The sequence below is a fragment of the Cygnus atratus genome, chromosome 1 (genome assembly GCF_013377495.2).
Source record: "Cygnus atratus isolate AKBS03 ecotype Queensland, Australia chromosome 1, CAtr_DNAZoo_HiC_assembly, whole genome shotgun sequence".
In the NCBI taxonomy this organism is placed as follows: Eukaryota; Metazoa; Chordata; class Aves; order Anseriformes; family Anatidae; genus Cygnus; species Cygnus atratus.
In genome coordinates, this window is record NC_066362.1 from 48,809,295 (window position 1) to 48,835,793 (window position 26,499).

The following is a 26,499-nucleotide window of genomic DNA, read 5'->3' on the forward strand; positions in this document are numbered from 1 at the left end:
CAGCTTTACAATCTTTAGGTTATTCTGGATGTTCTGAGATACTCACATTGTCAAGTTACTAATACTTTTACCCACTCCCTATGATTGAGTAGACCATCCTACCAAAATATATTTCTGCCTTGTATCTGCCCCCTCTTCTTCCCTTGTGCTGTCTTTGGAAATGCCTAAACACATGAACAAAAGATTGGCCTAGAAGATGCCATAGACCAAACTATGCCCTTCACTATGGTTTTAGTTTCATTGCTATGTTTTTTTTGCGGTATACACCTGTCACAAGCTGCTGCTTGAAAATAGAAAAGCAATATGTCGATAGGTGTTTCCATTCTTACAGACTTACAATATGTTTTCTACTAGAGGTTGCTATTTGTGGGATTTCAAAATTACTCTGAAAATTACATCTTCTTAATACTGGATTATGAGAATTCTTTAATCTGTAGTTCACTCAAGGAGCTCACCAGGGTATTTCTAGGACTTCAATTCACAATTTCTTTTTAGAAAATAGACAAGTACTTGATATATCCACTTATATATTAGTAAAATAATTGTAAAACAATAGAAGTAACTATAAATTAACAATGGTAAAGTCTCTTGCAAGAAACTCCTGGCATGGAAGCTCTGAACTGCTCCAAGGAAAGTCCTGCTGATTTCAGTGAAATGTCTTGTGAGTGCCTCAAAGCTAAGAGTCAAAACTTTTTGTTTAATGCATTATTAAGTATTCTTAAAAGAAACTAGCAAATCTAGATCTACAGTTACATATCCCCTTTATAGGTGGAAATTCAAACCAATCAAAGGTTAAACATAAATAGCCTCACATATATGAGGAAAAACGGAGAATGGGACACAACTGTTTAGATGATGACCTCCTCAGAGATTCCATCTCTAAAAAGAAGGCATTACAAATAGCTGCCAATTCCAAAAATGAAAGGTCATAGTTGTGATCTTGAAAACATGCATGCTGATAGTTAAAAAATTAACATGCAAATAACTCAGTTGGCTTTGATGGGTTGCTATAAATTATGCTCATTCCTAAGGTTTTTGTTTGTTTATTTTAGAAGAACTGGGACACAAGTAATTGAAATCATCCCATGGGTCACTCTCTCGGTCACAGAATGACTCATCTGCTCAGTTGGTAACAGAACCGTCTCTGCTGGATCTGTATAGCTTTCCCGTGTTTCTGGCACCAGGCTCTCTGCTAGTTCAGTATGATCTGCAGACTTAACATCACCATCTGCTACCACTCAAGTGGTACAACTCTTTCCCAGCATTCCTCATGTTTGATGTGCCAAAAGCGGAGGTTTTAGAAATTGTCAAGTGCTTTGAAGTTGGAAAGTGTTAAACTACAACAATTTTATGTCCACTCTGCCTTACCACTTGCACAACTTGAGTTGGATTTTGGAGATCCCCGAATCTGATTCCATAGATACTTAAAAAAAATAAACAAAAATAAGAATGCAGAAGTCACTTTCAGGGTGTATATTTATGATGATTGCCATAAGACACACTGCCCATGTATTCCTACTGACTTCAGCGTAACAGAAAGATAGAGACAAAACACAGTTGACTTAAATCATAAAAAACAGTGAACCAAATCCTTGCCAATCCTGGGTGGGAATGGGTGATATAAACACAGAAGGCTTTAGCAAAAATATTAGCATTGGTAAAACAACTTGAATGAAAATGTCATCCATAGAAAGATGGAATAAATTCCAGGTAAGTCTATCTGAAAGAAGGTTTAAGAAGACCACATTTTCACTTAAAAGTGCCCATATGGCAAATCAAGAAGACTGCAAGAAGAGAAGAACTTGAAGACAAAAATATCACAATTTTAAAACTGTTTTCCTTTGTTCTGTGTCTATAACCATTCTTGCTGCTGCATGCGCAATTCATGATGAAGGAGATAGTGAGTATCTGAAAGCTGTTGACCAAACTGAGAGGAAAGGAATAGGAAAGTACCATTATAACCTTCAGTGAATGCGAGATTATGCCAGTCATGCTATGAACACACCCCCCAAACAATTTTCAGACAGCTGATCTACATGGCTCTTCAAACTGATGGGTGAAGAAAGTGAAGTGGTAAACTCCACTATGGTACAATAGTTTTTAATTTGCAAGGACAAGGCCCTGAGCAACACAATCTAATGACAATCTTAATCCTGGTCTGAGTTGGGGACTCAACCAGAAGACCTCCAGGGGTCCTTTCTGTGATTCTAGTAAGAAATTTCTCCATTCCTTTGTCTTACCACTGTATAATCGCATACTGTGAAGAGAAAATAGCTTCTTACTTATTCATACATTGGCAAGAAGAGTGGGAAATTACTGGACAGGCCATGAATATCAGTGTCCATACCAGCTTAGAAAAAATGACTGTCAAAAACTGTACTCTACCTCCAACAGCTAGTCTTGAATGCTTAAGAAAGGGATAAGAACAGATCAAGTAATCAGTGATGCTTTCTTTTCCTAGTATTCAACTATCATAATATAAATAATAAAGAGAAACAATAAATTAAGAATTGTTCTTTGGCCTTCCAGATACCTCATTGTTTCACAGTAAAAAAATGCATTTCAATGAATTTATTTTTTAAAACCATAAATGGATGGATTGTATCCCTTATACAGGTTTGTTAACATGTACATCTGTGGACTGCATGCTCCCTGTGGTAGACAGCAAGAGAAGACTGCTCATTTACTTTTTACTGGTGTCCTGTTACACGATGAGTTGCCCAAAAGCAGGAAGATTACATATTCCCCCTGAGCAACTGAGTGTGCCAAGCCTGGAGGAATTATCTGAATCATAGAATCATTAAGGTTGGAAAAGACCTTCACGATCTGGTCCAACCATCACCCTACTACCAATGTCAACTACTAAACCATGTCCCTAAGCACCATGTCCAACCTTTCCTTAAACATCACCTGACGGTGACTCCACCACCTCCCCGGGCAACCCGTTCGAATGCCTGACTGCTCTTTCTGAGAAGAAATGTCTCCTCATTTCCAACCTAAACCTCTCCTGGTGCAACTTGAGCCCATTCCCTCTAGTCCTATCACTAGTTATCTGTGAGAAAAGGCTGATCCCCAGCTCCCCAAAGGCCTTCCTTTCAGCTGGTTGTAGAGAGCAATAAGGTCTCCTCTGAGCCTCCTCTTCTCCAAACTAAACAACCCCAGTTCCCGCAGCCAATCCTCACAGGACTTGTGTTCCAGGCCCTTCACCAGCTTCATAGCCCTTCTTTGGACACGTTCCAGGGCCTTGATGTCCTTCTTGTAGTGAGGGGCCCAAAACTGAACACAGTACTCAAGGTGCGGCCTTACCAGAGCAGAGTACAGGGGGACAATCACCTCCCTGGTCCTTCTGGCTACACTATTCCTGATACAAGCCAGGATGCCACTGGCCACCATACTGCTGGCTCATGGTCAGGCGAGCGTTGACCAACACCCCCAGATCCTTTTCCTCTTCACAGCTTTCCAGCCACTCTGCGCTACGTCTGTAGTGCTGCGTGGGGTTGTTGTGGCCACAGTGCTGGACCCAGACTTAATCATGCTGAACCTCATCCTATTGATCTCTGCTCATCCAAACTGTCCAGGTCCCTCTGCAGGGCCTTCCTACCCTCTCAGCAGATCAACACTCTCCCCCCTAGTTGGTGTCATCTGCAAACTTACTGAAGGTGCACTCAATTCCCTCATCCAAATCATCATTAAAGATACTAAAGAGGATGGGCCCCAACACTGACCCCTGGAGACCACTGGTGACCAGTCACCAGCTGGATTTCACTCTATTCACCACCACTCTCTGGGCCCTGCTGTCCAGCCAGTTTTTAACCCAGCAAAGAGTGTACCTGTCCAAGCCATGGGCTGCCAGCTTCTCCAGGAGAATACTGTGGTAGACTGTGTCAAAGGCCTTGCTGAAGTCTAGGTAGACTACATCAACAGCCTTTCCCTCAGCCACCAGGCGGGTTACCCAGTCATAGGAGATGAAGTTGGTCAGGCAGGACTTGCCTTTCATGAACCCATGCTGACCGGGCCTGATCCCCTGGTTGTCCAACATATGCTGCGTGATTGCATTCAAGATGACCTGTTCCATCACCTTTCCTGGCACCGAGGTCAGCCTGACAGGCCTGTAGTTCCCTGGGTCCTCCTTATGACCCTTCTTATAGATGGGTGTCACATTAGCAAGTCTCCAGTCATCCGGGATCTCTCTGGATGACCATGACTGATGATAGATGATGGAAAGCGGCCCAGCAATTGCATCTGCCAACTCCCTCAGCACCCTCGGGTGGATCCCATCTGGCCCCATGGACTTGTGACAGTCCAGGTGGAGCAGCAGGTCTCTAACTGTTTCCACCTGAACTGTGGGGGGTTTCTTCTGCTCCTTATCCCAGACTTCCAGGATGGGAGGCTGAGTACGCCGAGGATAAGTGGTTGGACTAGTAAAGACAGATACAAAGAAGGCATTAAGAACCTCAGCATTTTCCTTATCCTCAGTAGTCATGTTCCCCACTGCATCCAGTAAAGGGTGGAGATTCTCCTCGGCCCTCCTCTTGCTGTTAATATACTTATATATGTATATTTAAATATTTATAAACACATATATTTTAATTAATATATTCATATATTTATAAAAATATATTTTTTGTTATCCTTAACCACAGTGGCCAGGTTGAGCTCGTACTGGGCTTTGGCCTTCCTGATTTTTTCTCTGCATATGCTGGCAATTCCTTGTACTGTCCCCGAGTTGTCTTCCCCTTCTTCCTTCTTCCATAAGCTCTCTTTTTCTCCCAGACACTCAGAAAAACTTCCCTGTTCAGCTCTGGCATTCTACGTCAGCTCATCTTATGGCACATGGGGACAGCAGCCTGCTCCTATGCCTTTAAGACTTCCTTACTGAGGAGCGTCCAGCCTTCCTGGACCCCTCTGCCCTTCAGGACTGACTCCAAGGGACCCTCCCTACCAGTGTCCTGAACAGTTCAATGTCTGCCCTCTGGAAGTCCAAGGAAGCAGTTTTACTCACCCCCTTCTGACTTCACCAAGAACAGAGAACTCTACCATTTTCTGGTCACTCTGCCCAAGATGGCTCCCGACCACCACATCTCCCACCAGTCCTCTGTCTGTGAACAGCAGGTCTAGCAGGGCACCCGCTCTGGTAGGTTCACTGACCAGCTGAGTCAGGAAGCTGTCTTCCATGCGCTCCAAGAACCTTCTAGACTGCTTCCTCAGGGCTGTATTGTATTTCAAGCAAATAAAGGAGGAAACACCTTGCCAAGACTCCTAGAAACAACAACAACAACAACAACAACAAACTAGAAAAGTAAATAAGTAAATAAGATTTTCCTTGTGATTTGAAGGAGAAAAATGGTGGCTACTGCAGTACAGGAAGCCACTGAAAAAGTGCTGGCCTGAGAGCAAGCACACTGGAGGGAAGAATGCTGTGTGTCTCCTGGAGGTGTTGGTCAGAAAGGGAATTGGTTGTCGTCACTTCTCTTTTATTCTGACCTTCCAGCGTGAAGTTGGACTCCATCTGAGTTTTCTGTTTAAGAAGAGTTAATCTCTTCTAGCACATAAGACACTGAATTCCTTTTGGTGTTCTTGATGGTCTTATTTTAAGTGAAATGCACAGGAAGTCCTACTTAACACTGGTTATCTAGGATCTCATGTTGCCCCCTCCCCCTCCCAAATCATTGTTACCTGAGAAGAACACAAATGATAAATGATTCAAACAAAAAGAAATGGAATTAACATGAACATCTGGATACAAAAGTAAGATCCTACCGTATGCTAGGACCTACACCCATTGAAGTGAATATAAGGCTTTCTATACTATTGTTATTCGTTGAAGATCTGGAGAGCATCTGTAAGGACATTGGATAAGGACTAAAATAAAAAATAATAATTAAAAAAAAATAATTAAAAAACAAACCAAACCAAACCAAGCAACCAACCAAAAAAAAAAAAAAACACACCTGCCCAGTCCCCACAGTCCCCAAAGGTTTCTCAAAACTGTAAGGGAACTTTGTTAATATGTGCTAGGGGATAGAGAAGATAAATGGGCAAGCCTGGAATGTATTTGTTTTGCTTGCTTTGTGTTATTTCTACTTTATTTGAACTTAAAGTGAAGAATAATGTACAGTTGTAAATAACGTAAAAGTGTCTGAGGCCAGATACCTTTTTTTGAATGAGGCTGGGCTGAGTTTTGACTTAAACTGTGACTCCATCAAGGAAAGAGAGAGGAAATCTCCAGAAATTTAGAGAGGGGAGGGCCTAACAATTTGTGCCTTAGAAAAATAGCTTGTGGTATTAATGCTACTAGATCTATATCTTAAGAATTAATTATTGCTAACCTGTTTATCTACCGTGTTGCAGTTTTCTTTTATCCACTGAACAAGCAAGTTGTCCAGTAAGCTATTTGTGAGAGAGAAATGAAAACTCAGTGACTTTTATGTTTGTCTAGCTTTTCCAAAGTCCGGGGTGATGGTGAATGTGATATTGTGGTGATGACCCTTTTAAATTCAGACTCAGCCCTTGTCAAGCTCTGAAAGAAGGGTTGGGTATCTGGTCCCCAGTATCAGTACAGCTGATTGCGAAACTGCTGAGAGGACTGTTGTGGTGTTGCTAAACCATTAGAGAGTCAGAGAGGGCAGGAAGATGATTCCGATATCCCCGGACTGGGGAGACAGATCCTCTCTGTAGGTGGAAATCAGAAATCGGTGAATTTCTTCCCACAGCCTTCTCAGAGTCAAACATGTATTCCCCAAAAGAACTTCACATGAAAAGTTCCAGAAGAAGAATTTGTAGATAATTTTTTCCCTTTCCCAGTTCTACTTCCCAGCCACTCCACTTGCCTCTTCTACAGGATGTCATTAAACAATATGTAAGAATTGGCAAAAGACAGTTGTATAAATATTACAGAACCCTGGCAGATCTGGTAGTATTTGTTACTTGACCTTGGCTGGCTAGTATCCTTGGGTGTGGGAAGTCCTCCCACAACCATTTTAAGTCCTTCAGAGAGGACCAAGGAGACAGTCCCACACTGTGACCCATTGCTCAATGTGAGATGTAGCTGGGGCTGGATATGGGGGTGCAGGTCTCTCATAACAAGACCTGCTGTGGGGGTTTAATATGACAAAACTGCTGCTTGGCCCACTCTACTGAACAAAATGCATACAGCAGAGTCCCCTGAGGTTAGCGGTGGTCTCTATGGGTTCACTTCGAGTGAACTTGCATATGCATATATAGAAGTGAAAGCCACAACCTACTGAATTCAGTGGGAGTCCTCCCATTGTTTACAGGAAGTTTTAGAGCTGATTCAATAGGATGCTAGCTTGCTTGGAAAAAGCATGTACAAAAACATCAGCATTTCTGCCCAGCGCTTTACAGATGGATTCTTCAGCTTAATGAGATAGCTCTTTGTAAACAAGACAAAATCCTTAGGTTCCTATCCTTGCTTATATTATTCTTGTATTCAGTACACACAGACACATACACAAAAGGTCTTTTTCTCTACTACTAGTGCTATGCAAAAATTAGTATAATAATCAAATCAGTTTGAGCTTTAGGAAATCTGAAACTGGTTTTGTTATTCCCCACCATCTGAAAAATCATCTTGAATGTTGTCTTTTGGCTGCTGAGTATTATATGCTGCTCAAGTGCTCAAGAATCTTTGGAAGATGGAAGGATGTTACATTTTGGTATAATAAATTGAGCTTTCTAATACATCCAGCTGAAAGGATAAAAGAACAGTTTGATGACTTCATAAGATAAGCAATTATTTTCATGCAGCCATATCATGAGAAGGAAATGAATTAATTTCAGATGAAATTCCTAAAAAGCTATCAAAAATAAAAACATGTTCAAAAAATGTTCTATGTTAAAAAAAAAAAAAAATCAAGTTGGAAGAGATTGCCAAATAGATCTTGTAGAGAATATTCTAAATATAAAATTTTAGCTCATGCTTGGAGACACTCCTGTTTTTTTTCCTCACAACCATTTTCCTCAAAATTCTATTTGCATAAAAATACATAACTTAGTGAAGTACAGAAGGGGAGAGTGGACAAAATTTTGATGTTCATTTGTGTGTCTTTAAGGCCTCTCAGCTGATTACAGATGCAGCATATAATGCACTGATTTAAGTATGTGAACCTTGTCAACCCTTTGAAGCTTGTAATTATTCAAATTAGACAAGATCAGGGAGTTTGCAGAGAGAAAAAATGGCATTAGAGCCTTGAGTTCTTGTTTTCATCATATTCCATTGATAACCTAATTTTTGTCATGTCTAGATTTTTTGAGATTGAAATTAAGTGGAAAATACAGTTTGGCAGCTCACTAATGGTTTTGCCATTTGCAAGAAAAGTGGCTCTAGTTAGAGAAAAACAATGTTAATAGTTAATGTTCAGCATGCTCTGCAGAGCAATTTGGCTTTCAAGTCTGGCATAATCAGTTTTATATTATACTGACAGATTTTTTGCAACTAGAACTAGTGTTGTCAGATGTTTCATTTTCTTTATTTTTTCCTGTTTTTTCTTTTTTTTTTTTCCTTTTGTTTCTATATTTATGTTGCTCCATTTTCAATAGTGATAAAGAATAATAAGATTATATGTAATATTTTCAAACTAAATCTGTTTGTTATCAAATTACTAGAGAAAAGTTTGTGTTTGGTTTCAGGTTGCAAGCTGATTTTAACACAAAGTGCTTGGAAAAATGCACATTGAAAGATCCTTTTCCCATATGTATTGTGCTTTCTACACCTTGGATCTCAAAATAGCAAAATGTTATTAATAATTTCTTTATTTCTATTAAAATGGAAAAAACCTTCAAAAACTTGAGTTCTGTTTGTATTCTGTATATGTAATATACATATATATATATATTTATCTTTTTTCACTGGGATTTAATAAACAGTAGTCAAGAAAACAAGCCAGAGCAATACATATGGATAAAGCAGTCGATCTTTTCTGGAGCACTCTGAATAACTTGGCTTTTTTTTTTCAGGAACTGTTCCTGCTGAATAGTTCTTCATGCTATACCATCTGCCTTGCAGCAAGAGATGTTGAGGTATGCCAGCTGTGGAGGATAGGAGAGCCTGCTTCCCCTAGAGAAGGTCCATGCAATTCAGCTCTAAGCAAGCGCTGCTCCTTTTCAGGAGATGCTCTCCCATTTTGCTACTCATAGGGTGTCTTCAGTGGCAAAGGTGAGGTGAGCAGTGAAGTAGGCAACCCTAGACAAATTAAAAAAGGACTGCTGATAAACAGCAAAACCCATTGAACCTCAGGGAAAGCAAATGAATCTATCAGCAATTGTTCCACAGGGAAAAAAAAAAAAAGAATCTGAAACTTGTGTTTTGGCAAATAAATTTAGACACAACCAAACCATTCTTAGAAGAGGTAAGTCTGTGTTGTCAGACACACTGATCTAAAAAATTCTTTCTCTGCAGGGCACTAAGGACATAAATACCTCCAAGTAATCATTTTCTAACTTTTTTTTTTTTTTTTTTTCACTTTTCCTTTGGCAAGGTTTCCTGAGCTATCTGCTAAGCTAAACACCAAAAACTAAACTTTCAAAAGAAAATATTTTAACCAAGGATGTGTAAGTTTTGACACTATGTCAGAAACAGAGGGCAGCTAGCATCTCATACTCTACGTAAGTCAAAATCCAAAGACAAAGTCTTTTTCTGTGATCTCAGGAATTCAAAGAGCTCTGAGACTATATCCTGAGATGATCAAGCCCCATACAAAATGCATTTGTCATTTTCTTGATAGACACACAATGTAGTGTTCCATTCTATAATGGCTCAAACATTTTCCAAGGTTGAGGAAATCCTGTGTTTGGTTCTCTGTTATCCTACAATTTCCCTTAACCAAAGCATTAGGATATGGGGAAGAAAGATCCTGAAAATGCTGTGAGCAAGAGAAAACCAACTTGGTGTATAAGTACAGGAGTGGGCAAAAAGGATTCTTGGCTTCCTGACCCCACTGCAGAAATAAATATGACCTGCAAAAATAGATTTGAGAAAGCACCATCTCTATTTCATTTTTTTAAAGGAAGAATTTATGATCCTGCTTTCAGGTGCAGATCTGTGAGACCAACTTGAATAGGTAGAAGCATTTCCCTGAAGCATTTAGCAAGCAATTAAGTGTGCTCAAGGAGATGAGGTGTAGGACACATCATTCTCCTCATCTCCGAGCTCCAGACTGATGAGCCTGCCTTTCTCATACTGAAGTACTCAGATTATCTCAGAACCCAGCTGGCTCCCTGGCACAGGAGGTTAAGGTATATCGATGTGTTTAGCCACCAACACACCAAGAAGTGACATGTTTACTATTGCATTTAATATCACAATGACTGCTGTGCTGAGTGACCAGTTGTGCTCACAAGGGACCACATGAAGCCAAGGAATCTTGTGGACCTAAAGCTGTAGCAAGACATTTACTGCAGCCAGCAGAGATTTGGGCCAGTGATCTGAATTCTACCCCTGGAACCAAAAACAAAGTTAGGTGGCATTAGGTTAATATTGTGGGATATATGTCCCTCTGTAACTCTGCGACAACTAGTTTATATTCTTAGTGAAAGAATAGAAATATTCTATATTGTCTTTAATATAGAATATATGTATATAGAATATGTAAAAATATTCTATATTGTCTTGAAAATGTTTGACTAAATGTATCTATAAGAAACTGGTAATGAAAAGTGAAAAATTAGGTGTTTAGTAAAAATGACCTCAACAAGTAGAAAAAATTATTTGTGGTTAATACATAAAGAGCTGTCTCCCAAGACAGCAGATTCCCTCATAAGTGTTACAAATTATTTGTGTAGACTACTTTTGTAATCAAAACAAGGATCCATCTGAATTTCAGAGGACTTTAATCCTGGCTTGCTTAAGAAAGGCTGCAAAATTGTTTGGGTTACTAAACATAAATCATATATTTGAAAAATGCAAGGGCTATTATAGTAAGAATTCCCACTCTCAGATATTCCTCTGAAATCACTGTAAAAGATCCTGGAAAAACAAAAGCAAATTCAAACAAACAAACAAACAAAACCCAACACTTGAAGTATGATTGATCATTTTGAATCTGAGATTACATTTTTTTATTATTTTTTATTTTTTTGGTTCTGTAAGATGCTGCCATAATCTATATGTTTAATTCCTTTGACTGTATAGGACACTAGGTGGGGAAAAATTGTGAAATACAACATTTAAAAACTCCATTTATTTTAAAAGGTGGACTGTAAACTCTTGTAGTTTGACATTGGAAGGTACTACTTCTCTGAATTGCAGTCGCTGAGAGTCACATCTCTGGAGAGTGTTGAGACAGTGAAGAGCGGCTGATCTTTTCTGCCTCTGTTAACCCATGAGCCTACTAGCCTGGCTCGTGAAACAAAGATGGTAGATTTCTGTTGTTTTTATTAGTTAACAGAGACTAAGTATTACTCCTTGGGCTGTTTTCTTAGACTTTCAGTTTAAACAACCAATCATTAACTTGATTTCTTTAGAAGAAGAAATCCAAAATATCAAAAGCTGTGCACTTTAAATAATGTCTTGAACATGGAATTGTTAATTCCTGTGAGAACCATAGAGGTTTTTCAATGCATTTCAAGCAAAACAAAATGTCACTTTCAACATAATATGAAAATTCAAATAAGTGAAAAAAAAAAAGAACCAAAAATAACAACATTTCTTTTGTTGCCTCAGGATACTTGATAATGAGCATCTTGTGAGGGATACACATAGATTTGTAATAATGATCCAGGGGCCTGGCTTGTGCTCATTCTGTACTTGAGAAGGGCCATAGCAATTAATAGATAAAAGTGAAGGTCTACAGAATCAGGGACCTGATCAGCAATATTTACTTTTGCTCTTTTTGAAGTGTACAGGATTTTAGAGGGGGTGGGGTTCATAGAGAAGGAAAATACCGTAGGAGTAGGAAGGTCACTTAAATAAGTCATAACTAATGAAGCATCTACCATTAAAAATAAATCATCATCACTTTGTCACTATCCAATTTCCCATTAAATTAGTTTCCAGATATGGCATCAGGTCCAATCTTTTCCTATCAGAATTCATGCTTTACTGTCTTAAAATGGGAGCACTGGAAGGATTAAAATGTTCAGTGTTCATTAGATTTATCAGATTTAGAATCAGTAATCAGACTTTGGAAATGTATTCCTCTTGATGTTTTCTCATTCCTGCTGGCATTTATACTGTATAAATATAAACTAAACAACTAACTCCTACCTCTGCACTCTAGTCAAGGCAGTGTTTTCTTCACATAAGCAATTATTATTTGATTCTTTTTTTTTTTTTTTTTTTTTTAGCTTGTGTACACTATTAACAGAAAAATAACACTGTTACAAAGACTGTCAATCCAAGAATTTCAGAGCAATCTAAAAATTTTATCTTAATTAAAATGTTTCCCTGGATAGAGTCACTTTCTCTCAAATCACTGCTCAGATGTGCAGGGTGACATTATATTCCTAATAATAATTTAAGAAAATCCTGTCAATATCTTTGTCTTACCAGTTAATCTACTTTGTTTCCATATGGATCCTCTTCCCTTGTGTCCTTATTGCTGGTTTCTTATTTCATTTGGAATTATGTTTTGCTGAACTATAACAAAGAGTTATATAAAAGTCAATAATTCAGTTTGATCAATTACTGTTGTTTTTATAACTAGCGTATTAATGGTTTTCTTTCAATTACTGTTCTTTTTATAACTAGCATATTAATGGTTTTCTTTCTAAATGGCAGGATATGCTCATTTACAGAAAGGATTCTTCTAGATTTAAGCCAGTTCTAACGGAGATCAGAACTAGGCCCATTATATAGTTAGGGTATCCTTATGTAGTGAGAGCTTAATTGCTAACATGACAGTTGCAGCAACACAGGGCATAATAAATCAGAAAAGGGCATTGCTTGATTAACTACACTGGAGATTGTCATTTTAGGTGGATGACTGAAGGAGTGGTTCTGTCAGGACTCCCTAGTACTCCCCTCTCTGAAATTACTAATTTCAACAGTCAACCATGGGCAGCATGAAGTTTATTTGGGACAAGCAGCCCAACAGTTTGTCCCAAAGTAGGAAGAGTTCTTGGAATGAGAGGAAACTGACAGGGCTCATATAGGCCAGGAAACACTTTAGGTCACAATTTGGTTCTGACTGGTCACCTGATCAACATGGAGTTCTAGCAGTGCTTGAATTTTCCATTTCAGGGTAAATACATTTGCCATTACCCACTAAGAATGCTAACTTTACTGAGCAAATAGCTTTTGCAACTTCAGCACAGCTGCTCATGAATAGGGCTTCTAAACCTTACCATATTATTCCAGTCTGATTCACAGTTGTTCATGGCTTCTTAAGAAATATCTTTGTTAATAGTCCACAAGCCAACAATCATCAGAAGTCTCTACTTTAACCCTCAAGGACAGTCCATCCCAAGCCTGATGAACCCATGGCATGAAACTGACTGATTACTTTGTGGTCTGTTCTTGCATCTTGGTTGGCATCTAAAGACACAGCCTGGGTTTAAGGACAAGAAATGCACATTCATCCTTTTCTAAAAGACTTTGCTTGACACAGCATGTAGAAACATGTACAAATAGCTTCACAAGAAGGAGTTAAAACTTTAAATGAAATTTATGTAATTTATTCTGAATAGATACAGATGAACTAGAAAACAACTTGTGGTCTAGAGCATCAGACAATGAACACAAACATTTCAGAAAAATAGCAAATTCCTCTTCTTTTATGAACTCAGCTTGTATTCACTTCCAGAGACAGTTTAGGACAGTTCTACCGTAAGCTAGTTTGCCACAAAGTTGTGCTTTCGAAGGTATCTTCCACCTATAAATGCTTATATCAGCAAGTACCCAGAGAACCCAAGTGAGAAGCTCTTCTTTTCTTGGCTGAGGATGCAGTGTGGAGTTTCTTGCCTGCATTGTACAAGTGTCCTTCCCAAAACAGGCTGTTCCCGTGGAACTGAGGATATGGAGTTCATTGAGAGATGCAAATTCAGACTCCCTTGACAATTTTGATATTTGAATAATTGCTTTGACTGTAAATGAAGACAAGAATCAGTATATTATTATTTTTTTTTTCATTTAAAAAGTCTAAAATTGTATTTAGAAAATTCAGCGTATTTCAGCGTGGATCAAGCCAGTGTTAAGCTGAATGTATCTGAGTTACTATGGTGTCTCAAGGAAGCTCTGCATCAAATGGTCTCTTCACCTAGGGGTCAGGTTTCCCAACTAGTTGATATTTTATGTATTCCAGGTGGGGCTGTGGTTTTAGTGCAATGCACAGCCTCAGGGAAGACTATCTGGTGTCATGGGCCAGGTAGTACTATACCCAAGTCTACTCCACGTGAGGCATCCTAGTGAAATACACTGATCTGGATTAGCCAGTGGATTAACCTGAAACATTAAATGCTTCAGGAAGCTTTGTAATTGGAAATATGGGAAAAAATACTATTTTCAGAAACAAGAAAGAGACTCGCCTGGTCTGTTATGGAAGTGCAAGTGTAAAGCAGTAAATGAAACTGTTGGAGATAATTTCTAAATGCACAGAAGACACCTAACATATGTCTGGAGCTCCTACCTCTATAAAACTCTGAAGTATCCATTTCTTTATTCTGGGTTCTGGGGCCGAGGACTTACACTCTATCCCCTGTCTCTCTAAACTGCTAATTTAGACTGTATGAATGGAAGTTTAGTCCTCTGTAAAACATCAGTGACATTTCAAGGTTACAGGTTGTTCGGTGAAGCTGATATGTCTGTGGGAAAACAAGTTCCTGTAAATTGGGAAGAATAAAGCACTTATGAAATGTGTCTGTGAAACTTGGAGAACTACCCACTCAGTTTGAGTGGCTTGTTTTATGGTGCTCCCAGGGGCTGTGTTTTGTTTAGAGTTTGGTATTAAGTGACTGTAGATGGGGGACTTTTTCATTTGCATAATCTTCTCATGGGACTACAGCTGCTAATTTGGTGATTAATTATCCATATTACACACTGTTTATTTGACCATGCCTAGATTAATTTCTCTTTCCAAGCAAATCACATTTAGATATGAATTTGCATATCTTGATTACATTTTAATGCCTTGGCTATCATTGTTTCTTCCCAGGGTACCTCATCAGATTAGAGAAGAGTGCTCAAGCAGGGAATGATGGAATGTCTTAAATGACATTGTGTATCACTGGTCAGACCATGCACATGACTCTCCTTTAATGTAAAATATGCTCCTTTTGCTATCAGACAGGTTTTTGCCACCTATCTGCAGGTTCTTTGCAAGTTTTGGGGCATTGTTATTTAAGGAAGTGTTTCAAGCAGGATATTTTAGCAAGGTAAAATAAAGAAAATAACTAATATAAGATTTTCATCTGCACTCCAGCTCTTCCAAAACTTTTCCACCTTTATAGGAAGAATAAACGTATGTAAAAATTCTCTCTCATTTAGCAGTAGCTGTTAAGTCACAGGCATAAAATCTATGTTTTGACAATAAGGTTCAGAAGGCAATATGGCAAAGACTAGGATATATTCCAATAAAAAGTAAAAACAATTTGTTCCTGACATGCTTTTCTAAGACAAGCTTTTGCAAGAACTTCATTCTAACACAGCTGGAATCTGTGTAAACAGGAAAAACCGGATTAGTGTATTCACAAAAACCTTTCCAAGGATCACTGTAATATCTCAACAGACAACTAAGAAATTCCCTTTTTAAGGCAAGATTCTTATTCTGCACACCTTCAAGTTTATATATACTTGTTTATATATATATATAATAGTTTATATACATATATATTATATATAATACAAGTTTATATATATTCTGAATATATATATATATTCAGAATTGACTGTCTGTCTTTTATTTAATTTCACAACACTTGCACTACTGAGGCACCACAGCCAGGCATAGCCTTAAAAATAGAATAATATTTATCATAGGCAGCATGATTTTTTATAGTTCTTATGATTAAAGGAGTGTCCTCTTATATACGTTTTTCAATTTCAGTATACTAATGATCTATACACAATATAAATTATAAAATGCAATGCATCCCAGTTGTAATAGTAATTAATTCCATCATTCTTTGCCATAAGATGAAGGCAAATAAATACAGAGATCTCCAAATGTTGTTACATACAGGCAGGGGGAATATATTACATACACTGATTTATACAAATCATTAACAGTAATTCTACTTGATCTCTTCTGGGTAAGTGCTCCTCCAACACTCCTGTATCCAGGAAAAGAAAGCTAACAAGTAAAACTGTAATTGTTATAACTTGATACCCCAAAAATATTCCTATCTTTTGGAAGGGGGTTTTGGTGTTCATAGCATTTTATCACCGTATGGAAGTCAACAGCTCCTATCTAGAAAACATTTCAGGAAGTATGTCAAAATATTCGGAGCCTGACCCTAAAAACACCACCCTGTTAAAATCAGTTGGATTATTCATATGAGGGAAGTTATTCACATGTGTTAGTATTTGCTGTAGCAGACCCTTGACCTGTGGCTTTATGGGAAGACAACACAGTTGTCATGATTTCACAATATAAATAGACACTATTAAAAGACCCAAAGTAACAACATAGACTTATTGGGATAAAAACAAAGCATCATAAATGTTTATGGATGTCACAAATAAAAGGGTAACTTCAAGTTCATGTGTGCTCTGCACATTTGTTGTTTGAAGTCCAAGTTCATGGGCTGCATTCCTCCTTGTGAAATGCCTGCCAACACATGTATGCATTTCAGTATCAGTTTGATCATCCTTTTAAAAACAAATTGTGTTTTGTTGCACGATGGAGATGAAAAACAAATTAAACCAGAATTAATACTCCCTGAGAAATGAAAACCAACTTTGGAAATTGCATACAAAATTTTAATTATTGTTATACTGTAGCTTGTAAAACTTTCAAAAGCCAAACTAACATTTAACAAAGAAGTGGGTGGGTGACTACATTCTGAAACCCCCAAACACAATAAACAAAGCAGCTTGCAAATATGGTGCCTCTCTGTGTTCTAAAATAGTGTTCTTTGTGTTATTGTCCTCAGTGAGGCATGAAGGATTTGGATGAAATTCTTGCCACGTTGAAATCAATGGTAAAAATCCTTTTGACTTTGAGCCAAAATTTCACCCTCTGTGCTAAATTAAAAAAGAGACGGGGTGGGGGTGGGTGGGGGAGAAGAAAATGACTGAACATAACATATAAATGAGAGCTTGCTGTGGGCTGCAGCCCCCTGGTTTGGCAGAGCTGCCTGCCCTCCAGTCTTGCTCCAGCTCAATGGTGGGTGACCTTGGTCCCTGCTGTTTCTGGCATGGCCCAGAGCCTTGCACAACTGTGTCAGCCACTTCACCCACAGGAATAAGTGCTCCAACCAGCAGCATTGTCTTTGCAAATGTGCTTTGCATGCCTGGGAGAAGTAAACAGGGAGGAGGATCCTAATGAAGAGATTTACTGAACCTGCAAATAGTTGGGAATCTCTGCTAGAGACCTCAATCTGTTGGGCTGAAAGTCTCCCTCAAGCCCCAGATGTATTTGGTTTGCTCCTGACCATGGGATGCACAATGGGGGTGACTGAAAAATGTTTTAGAATGCAACCTGCATATTCCCCTTGTTTAACTGAGAAGAAACTTGTCTAAAGAACCTTATTCACATTCTTGTCCCACCTGGAAAACAGTGTGAGAGAAATGTAGTAATAACATCCCTTATGGAAACGTACTGGTTTATAAATACACAAAAGGGTCTGAGAGGTGTTTTTTTCTGCCTGGCTGAAGTCAAGAGATGAGTTTTATTCTCCTTCCAAGCATAACTCTACAGAAGACATGGTATCATGAATATGGCCAAGCTACTCTGACGCAACACATCTACAAAGGAGTTCAATAAGAAGGCAATGAAGAAAAAAGCTCACCGTTAAAGGGAAAAGTTGAAGAAAAAGATGAAAAAACAACCAAAACAATAACCAAAAAAAAAATGCCACTCTATGAAACAACTCAAACATCTGCCTGAGTGAGATTTCCTGCATGGAGCTTGTGAACTTTACTTTTCCTGGTGTTATAAATTAGGTGTGTTTTTATTACTTGCAAGTGTTCTTTAGTCTTATGTTTCTTCTGATAATAGAAAAGGAAAATTAAAGAAATGACTGCAAATGGAAGAAATTAGGAATGGTTTTCAGAACTTCCTGGAATTTTTCAGTTGCTCTTGTGGACTAGGGTGGAAGTCCTACTCTTATCGTTTTATTAAGACATGTAGAAAATCTACGTGTACCCAATACAGAAGACATGGGGGTGCTAAATTGGGCCCAGATTTGATTAGAGACCAGTGTGATGATAGACATTGGAAGTCAAAGGGACTTTGATGAAATCTTTCAAAACTCTATTGTGCATTTTTTTTCTTCACATTGATGTATACTTCTCTTTTATTAGAGAATATGTTTTTATACCATTGCTCTGATTATGTTCATGTATATTAACTCTTGTATGCACCCACTTCCAACAAAATATTTTGCAATCTTTTTTCTATAGAAATATTTAAAGTCCATGACTTTACATCAATGTTAATGTTGTATGAGAACAGCCCATTATTTGGCTGTTAGCTTCCATAAATTGTAGTTGTCTGTATCTTTTTGTGTGTTGTGGGTTGTTTCAATCTTAAACAATAGCTCTATGTCTACTAAAGTGTTCCTTAAAATAGTACATACCTTTATAACCCTTGGAAGCTGTCATATATATCTTAGCTCAGAGATATTTCAACAATTTTCTTGTGGCAGTGGCTGTACGAGGGATTGGGAAATGTATAAACACACATTGATGCTGTCGTTGATGCTGTCGTGTGTTGGAGTTCAACTTACAGACAACACCAGGAAAATGAACTTTTGCAATGAACTGATTTTTTCAACAGTTATTCACCAAAAGAAATAAAAATAAAAAATGCTAGCCTTCTCATTTATGAGTGATGTTGCCAGCAAGAGGAAGATAATATCTCCCTTAATCAAATTTTTATATGACTCAATGTATTAAAATGTGCACAGTTATTTAAAACTGACAGAAAAGTAATTTTTATCAGTATCATTTATGACTTACAGTCCTGAAAATCAAGTTGGTCATTACTAAAAGCATATTTACAGGATTTCTCATACAAAATTTAGAGAAAAAAATGAAGCCATTTGGATGGTACAGATAAATAAATATAGATTCTAATGAACAGCAGCAGCAAGGCTGTTTTCTTTCTGCACTAGGACAATGTCACTATAAAAAACAAGAGTCTGGGAGATTTATGGGAAAAAGTCTTTCAGATAAAAGTGTCAAGTCAAAATTTAGTGCATGTGTTGTACAGCATGGTAGATTAAAAAGGTTTGCCTAAGAGTTGATACATGCATGTAGAATTATTCAGCACCCTTCTTCATCTGCTCTCTTTTAATCAGAGTGAAATTAAATCTTCTGCTAATCAATATAACACTCCCCTGGATCCTGAATTATCAGCTGAGCAATGAGCATGACCTAACCAGGTTCTCTAGGGAAGAAACTCTCCTTGGACTCTGCAACTAAATTCCAATTGAACTAAGTGGGGCCAGAATTGCACTGATTTTTTCCCCTGCCTTCTTTTGCTCTTTCTTCCTGTCAAAAATGATGTGGAGAAGCACTGTGACCTCATCACTGGTGATGGGAGATAGCAGGGCACGTGTGTATACCAGGACTTTTTGCCTGGCAGCATGTTAGCACCTTTCTCTCACTTACCCACAGAGAGGTGCCTCACTGATGTATACAGCTATTAACTCAAAAACCCCACAGGCCTTTACATCTGCTATTCCATGAAAGTAAGTTCTTGGGTAATCTGTCACGGTCTATCAGCATGATGGTGTTGCCCATGCAGGAAAACAACTCTTGGTCAAGGAGGAAAGCTCAGGTTGTCTGGGGTGAGAACCTTTCCCTCTCCCCTGCTGCATTGCTACCAGCTCCATGTTGGCTCCCATGGGAGCCAACCTCTCCATGACTCTGCACCTGTTTGGTGTCCCAGGAGAGGCTGAGCTGCTCCCTTCAGAGAGGTGAATGGACATTCTGGCACTTGGCTGGTCATGGAGGATACCTGGTTGGAGCCAACCACCCATAAGACTGAGACTGCCTTGTCTGAAGGGTGGGGAAGGATCCACACAGTAGGTATTGGGATCTACAGCAATGCAGATCTGTGGAAAGGCCTTTTAATCTCCTAGCTACCCCTTCCCCCTAAACCCTGCAATCTGGAGGGAGCTGCAGGAAGTTGATGATGAATAGCAACTAATCTCTCTATGCCTTGTAAATCCACACCTGCCTGCCCCACAGGTAAACTCCCTACATTATCCTCCCACAAACAGTCTTGCTTTGGAAGACTTAAAGGTGGAAGAGCAGTGTGTGAATGCTTTTAAAAGTACACTGGTAACCTTTGGGACACAGGCATGAAAAACTGGTACCTCCCACTGATACAGGAATTACCCTATTCATTTTGTCACAAGTTCCATACACATTTCAAAGCTTGCAACATATTTGTCCTGAACTTTTGCTCCTCCAAATTAGCAAAGGTTTTTGTATAAGCATTCTCAACCTGATTCAGCAAGTAATTAAACATCTACCTCAAGGTCTTCTAAATCAAGAACTTTGTGCTGATGGAAGACCATTGTAAGTACCTGGGTTAATTTTAACTTACTGTGCATATCAGCATTTCTTTCATACCTTCTCAAGCTTAAAGGCCATTAGTCTTTATGTTTCCGTAATGCTTTGGACATTTCCAAAGGAAGTAAGATATTTCTCTGAAGAGCAGTATTGTAAGGAGCACAAAGCTCCTTACATATCTTGTTAAATCCAAGACTGTAATTTGGCTAATCAGGACTTGGTGTGGTTTCTGTTAAAGCAGCTGGAGTCAAAGAGAAATAAGTGTTCATATATATGCAGTCATAACCCAGCCTAATCCAGTCTAGATGTCCTGCATATTCTGTAAATTGCATATAATCAATGCAATTGGCTGTGATGTAAGACATCGCCTGTTATGATAAACTAAGGTGGTATTAAAAGTCAGCAAATATTAGCCTTATTCATACACACAAACAGTACAAGGGAAATGGAATATTAGATTTTGGGAACAAATAAAAACAAACAACTTACATCATAATAGAAGAGGTCAAAAGAAGTTAGCAAGAGAAAGACCATTCATTTGATTTAAATATGTAAACTGAATTATTGTATGAGTCATACTAAAATAGAAAAATAGCCTTTTCTGATTGTTTTAAATAAATAATATTTATGTCACGTTCCCTGAAGTATACAAACTACAAACTCTGAATAATGTAACTGGTATGGTGTCCTTACTTAATTCTCTAAAACAATATCACACATCCAAAAAAGGATAGCCTTACATGTTTAATGAAGCAGAACACTGTGTCTGGAAAATTGAGATACTCTTGGGTAACTAGGCATGGCTTGCATTAAAACTGACTCACAACCTGAATTCTCCAAGCTTAGAAGGCTTTAAATGCGTAGTATACTAGAACCACATTTTGGTCAGAGAGTTCCAATCTGCATTTGGCATTTCCTTAAGCTGCCTCAGCAACATGTGTGTCAGGCATGAGTGGGTGGGTTGTTCTGTTCACTGCATTAGATTTATTACAGAAAGTGACGTAAGCTGGGCTGGTCAGAACCAGGACTGTTTTGTTTGCTTGTTTGGTGTTTTTGTTTGGTTCGTTGTTGGTTTTTAAATATAATTTGAATCAAGTCACTAGCTTTACTGTTTTCTTTCTTTAACTCTTTCTTCTTCTTTCCATTTTACATTTCAAAATTTTAGTATAATTGCAATCTGAAACAATACAAAGAAAATTCTCTTGAAACGGGCTTTGTAGACTTGTTTCAATGGGACAATAAACAAGAACCAGCTTTCAACCTGTTCAGATAATTAACATTCCTTGCTGGGTAAATTGACACAAGTAAAAATACTGTTGGTGTCAAAGCTGACCCTTCAAATCCCACAGCTAATGTTTCACTGTGAATTTACCCACCTGTCCTTGAATAATCTACAGTCCTGTTAGCTGCCATATCCAGGTGTCAATAACTTTGAATGTGTGAATAATATTGAATCAAAGAACTGGGGGACAAACCTGAAACATTGATGCCAAAATAATATAATTTTTCAAATAAAAATTATATTTATAATAGTTCTATATAAAGTATGATAAATTGAGGGAATGATGTTATATCTCTACAAAAGACCTGGATCCAAACCTTACTCTAAATAAGGTACGTCTTACATTATCATGCTATGTCATGTAAATTTGATTTTCTGATTCATTTTGAGCATGCTCATAGAAAGCACGTAGAGAGGAGACTAAAGGGTGGAAGGGCATTCTTGTGAGACAACCTTCTTTAGACAACCTTAAGATTAAATTTAAACAGTACCAAAAAAAAAAAAAAAAAGAGCCAGTATTTAATTACTGTGATGAAAGTCATGTATTTCATCAGCTTTAAACAATAATAATCACATTACACTTACTTTTGATTTTGAGAATGCCAGAATATTAAAGTCCCGTTACATTATGGTTAATTGATTCAGAAAGGTTCTTGTTGAGTAATTTTATGTTTAATGAGAGTCCATCCATTCAATTTGTTATCTATTCTCTTGTCATAGAAATTGTAATAGTCTCAGGTGCAAATTTAAACTTTCATAAAATATGGATCTTTTACAAAAATTATATCTTCAATATTTATTAACTTGAAAAAAAATGCAATTTCAAAGAATTCATATTGATTCATTTGCTTCAAAAAGAAAAAGATGTTCCAGTGAATTCATACATTTACCTACTTGCAAGAAGCAGAAAAAAATAGTCAGAATAACCTGTTAAGAACTGTATGGAATATGTGTAATATCTCTGTATGTCTTTATGCCATCCTGAAGTATGTCACATAGATATTTAATAGCAATACTGTGCCCTGTTTGTGGCAGCCAAATACTAATCAGGAAACTATCATTGGTTAGTGATTAATTAAGGAAGGGACACCTGAAGTCATTATGACGAGTGGGTATTGACCAGGATTCAAGTTTATTTTTTCCAGATTTCATCTTGTCAAGCTGCATCAGGACACTTTTTGTCATATTAGCTTATCCTTTATGACAGCTGATATGATCACAACATTACACAATGTGGACTGAACAGTGACATGAAACAGACCAAATTATGACAGTAAATGTGGACCTTGGGGAAAAGAAAAAAAAATCTGAATTTCTGAATACGAACACAAAAATATACAGAATGAAATATTTGTCCATAATCAGTAATTTGCATTAAATGGAAACACTTTGTACTACACATATAGCATGAACATGTGTATGACACCAAGACAAGGGTTGCTTCTGACCCTGTATACCTTGTGACAATCCATGTGAGCAGAGGAGCCAGAGCGACTGCCAGTGCAACAGCAGGCTGCACCTAAGGAACACACTGTAGGTCTGCAGAGGTCTAGTTCTATAGCAAATGAAGCTTATGAAACTGTACTTAAACCCATAACTTTGTGCTACACACATACACAGCCAATCAGGAAGTCAGGTGGCTCCACTAAGTAGCTCCTAGGCTGCTTGAAGAGATGCTGTCTAACTCTTGCAAAATCACCATTGTCTTGTGCCTCTCGTGACCAAGGTGGGAGACAACAACTGAAAGAGGAGGGAATACAATTCTTGCAAATTTTGGCAGGGGATGCAAATACTCGTAGCACATAAGACACTCAGGTATTGCTGTCTTTCATTTCACCTTGTTCATAACTGTTCTTGCTGGCATATGATAACTGATGTAATATGTAAGATCTACTTTAACTTGATTATTGATGCCTGGCTTGCAGGGGACTGATATGTTCCTGGTCCACCCTGGGAGCCCCTGAAGAGCAGGGGATGCCTTTCTTAGGAAGCCATTTGCACTCCCTCTTGCCAAGCTCCCTTCCACACGAGTGAAGTTGCTTGAAGTACATCCTTTTTTCAATGTGATATGTGTGATTAATATTGTTTACAGCTGACGAGATATAATTTTAGTCACATTAATTAAATACTAACTCAATTCTTTTCTGGGAGACATTAAACTGAATCCTAAGGCTATTTGAAAGAATGCATCTCACAGCTGTGCCTGTTTCAGCATCTAACAGAGTTTTTCACAGCTGAACCTTTTCAGAAGTGGTTTGACCTCGTATTCTGCTCTGGTGAGGCCGCACCTTGAGTACTGTGTTCAGTTTTGGGCTCTTCACTACAAGAAGGACATTGAGACCCTGGAACGTGTCCAGAGAAGGGCTACGAAGCTGGTGAAGGGCCTGGAACACAAGTCCTATGAGGATCGGCTAGGGAAACTGGGGTTGTTTAGTTTGGAGAAGAGGAGGCTCAGGGAGACCTTATTGCTCTCTACAACCAGCTGAAAGGAAGGCCTTTGGGGAGCTGGGGGTCAGCCTCTTCTCACAGATAACTAGTGATAAGACTAGAGGGAATGGGCTCAAGTTGCACCAGGGGAGGTTTAGGTTGGAAATTAGGAGATATTTTTTCCCAGAAAGAGTGGTTAGGCATTGGAATGGGTTGCCCAGGGTGGTGGTGGAGTCGCCATCCATGGGGGTGTTTAAGGAAAGGTTGGACATGGTGCATAGGGACATGATTTAGTGGGTGACATTAGTGGTAGGAGAATGGTTGGACCAGATGATCTTGGTCTTTTCCACCCTTAATGATTCCATGATTCTATGAGTCCACGATTCTATGACTATGCTTGTGCTTGCACCATACCACCCCACCGTGTGAGTATGTTTGTCCTCTCAACTCCTTGCTAGGAGAAGGAAGGCCTTGTTTACCTTGTCTTTGATCCTTTCTTCAGCCTTGGAGTGAAGAGCTGCAAAACCATTCCTGCAGCCATGACTTTCTGAGGACAACCCTTTTTGTAGGTGACCCCTTTTTCTCTCTTGTCAGATGACACACTCTGCTACACTGTGCCTACAGTGTGCTTGCCGTAGCTAACAAATCTTCCTCCAGGAGATCGATTTGTGCAAATGGAATCATCCTGTGGCAGATGGAAATGATATGCTCAAAACAGCATCCCACCCCCATTGGTAAATGATCCTCCTACATGTGCGAATTCATTGTCTCTGTAGGGGCAATAGAGAATTGAGCCATGACATAATCCAAGGTTATCTTTCAAGAGAAGATGAAGTTGCTTGCCATAATGCATTGATTGATGAAGATAGAGCATCTACAAATGAATATATAATCTGCTCAAATTAAAAGAAAATTCAATTCACAGCCTAAAACAACATTTAGATAGCATTAAGGATGAGATAGAAATCAAAGAGTCAGGAAGTTCTGCAGAGAAAACATGTCCTGTCTTATCTGTAACTTTTCTGGCTTTTGTAACATTATGTTACAAATGTAATTATTCAGCTAAAATTTTCAAATGTATCCTCATTTCATCATTTGTGAGGCAGTATTTTAGAAAACATCTTTTTAACATGAACTATGCCAGAGTAAAACCATTCCTTTTTTGTAAATACAGTACAATGCATTCAACATACTTTTGACTTGCAGAATATGTACCTGCAGGTGTTTTTTGATGCATCTAATAATATTTTGGCATTAAGTCATTACACAGAACAAGAAAAAAAAAGGAATGCCTTCTGCAGAAGATACCTCTGCATAATATTTTGATAAGCACATGTGCTTATTTGTTTAACCACTCTGTATATACACAGATCACACAAGCGCCATGCCAGTCTTCTCACAGAAACAGTTTTCATTTCACAGGACGCATTATTGTATAAATTGTTTATGGTTCACTTAGTGAACAAAATACTTTAAATCAAAATTTATAGCTTTAAATTAAGTGTGAAATTTTAAAAAGGGGAAAATTTATTTATTCTATATCTAATCTTCCTAACATTTGCAGTGGTTGCATCCACTCACAGACACAAATGCACACAAACACTCTATTGTGGATATAATTTTTTGAAGAGAACCTTACCTTGCCCCAGACTGAGAGCCTGATGTTGGGGTTACTCCAGTAGTGAGGGCTGAATTGGACACAGATGTCAGCTGCACATCTGGCCACAGACAGGCAGCCAAGGCTTTTAGCCTTCAGCCACAGCCATGCTGAACAGCCACAGCCTCACCCAGTCCTCACTTTGGCCTTTTGCTATCACTTCCTGAAGCAACGTACAGTGTGAGAAAGGATTTCAGATGCTCCAAGCTGAGCAGGCTTGTGAGCTGAACTTTGAGGATTGCTCTAATCATGCCCTCAGACATTGCTTTGGATTATTGACCCAGTCTCTTTCTCAGTATTTTTAAAATATATGTTGGTATGCAGTCATGTTACTGCATCTGGGGGCAAAGACAAGACTCTGAGTTTAGTTTGTGCCCTCTTCTGAAACTGCTGTCAACCAGAAGAGTAACATGCCCAGCAACATGAGGACATTTCATATCAGAATTCCAAGAATTTTTTGCTGCTTGAGAATGTACTGGGAAAACATTTGTATAT

At 38.4% G+C, this 26,499-nt stretch overlaps 1 long non-coding RNA gene across 1 annotated transcript; it reads right to left on the reverse strand.

Annotated features, from left to right (window-relative positions):
* Nucleotides 1–13,616: 13,616 nt before the first annotated feature.
* Nucleotides 13,617–26,147, reverse strand: LOC118250528 (uncharacterized). The gene is made up of 3 exons (XR_004779478.2): nt 25,987–26,147; nt 24,827–25,032; nt 13,617–14,040 (listed from the first exon to the last, which is right to left on the reverse strand). It is a non-coding gene; the product is annotated as an uncharacterized LOC118250528 (long non-coding RNA).
* Nucleotides 26,148–26,499: the final 352 nt, after the last annotated feature.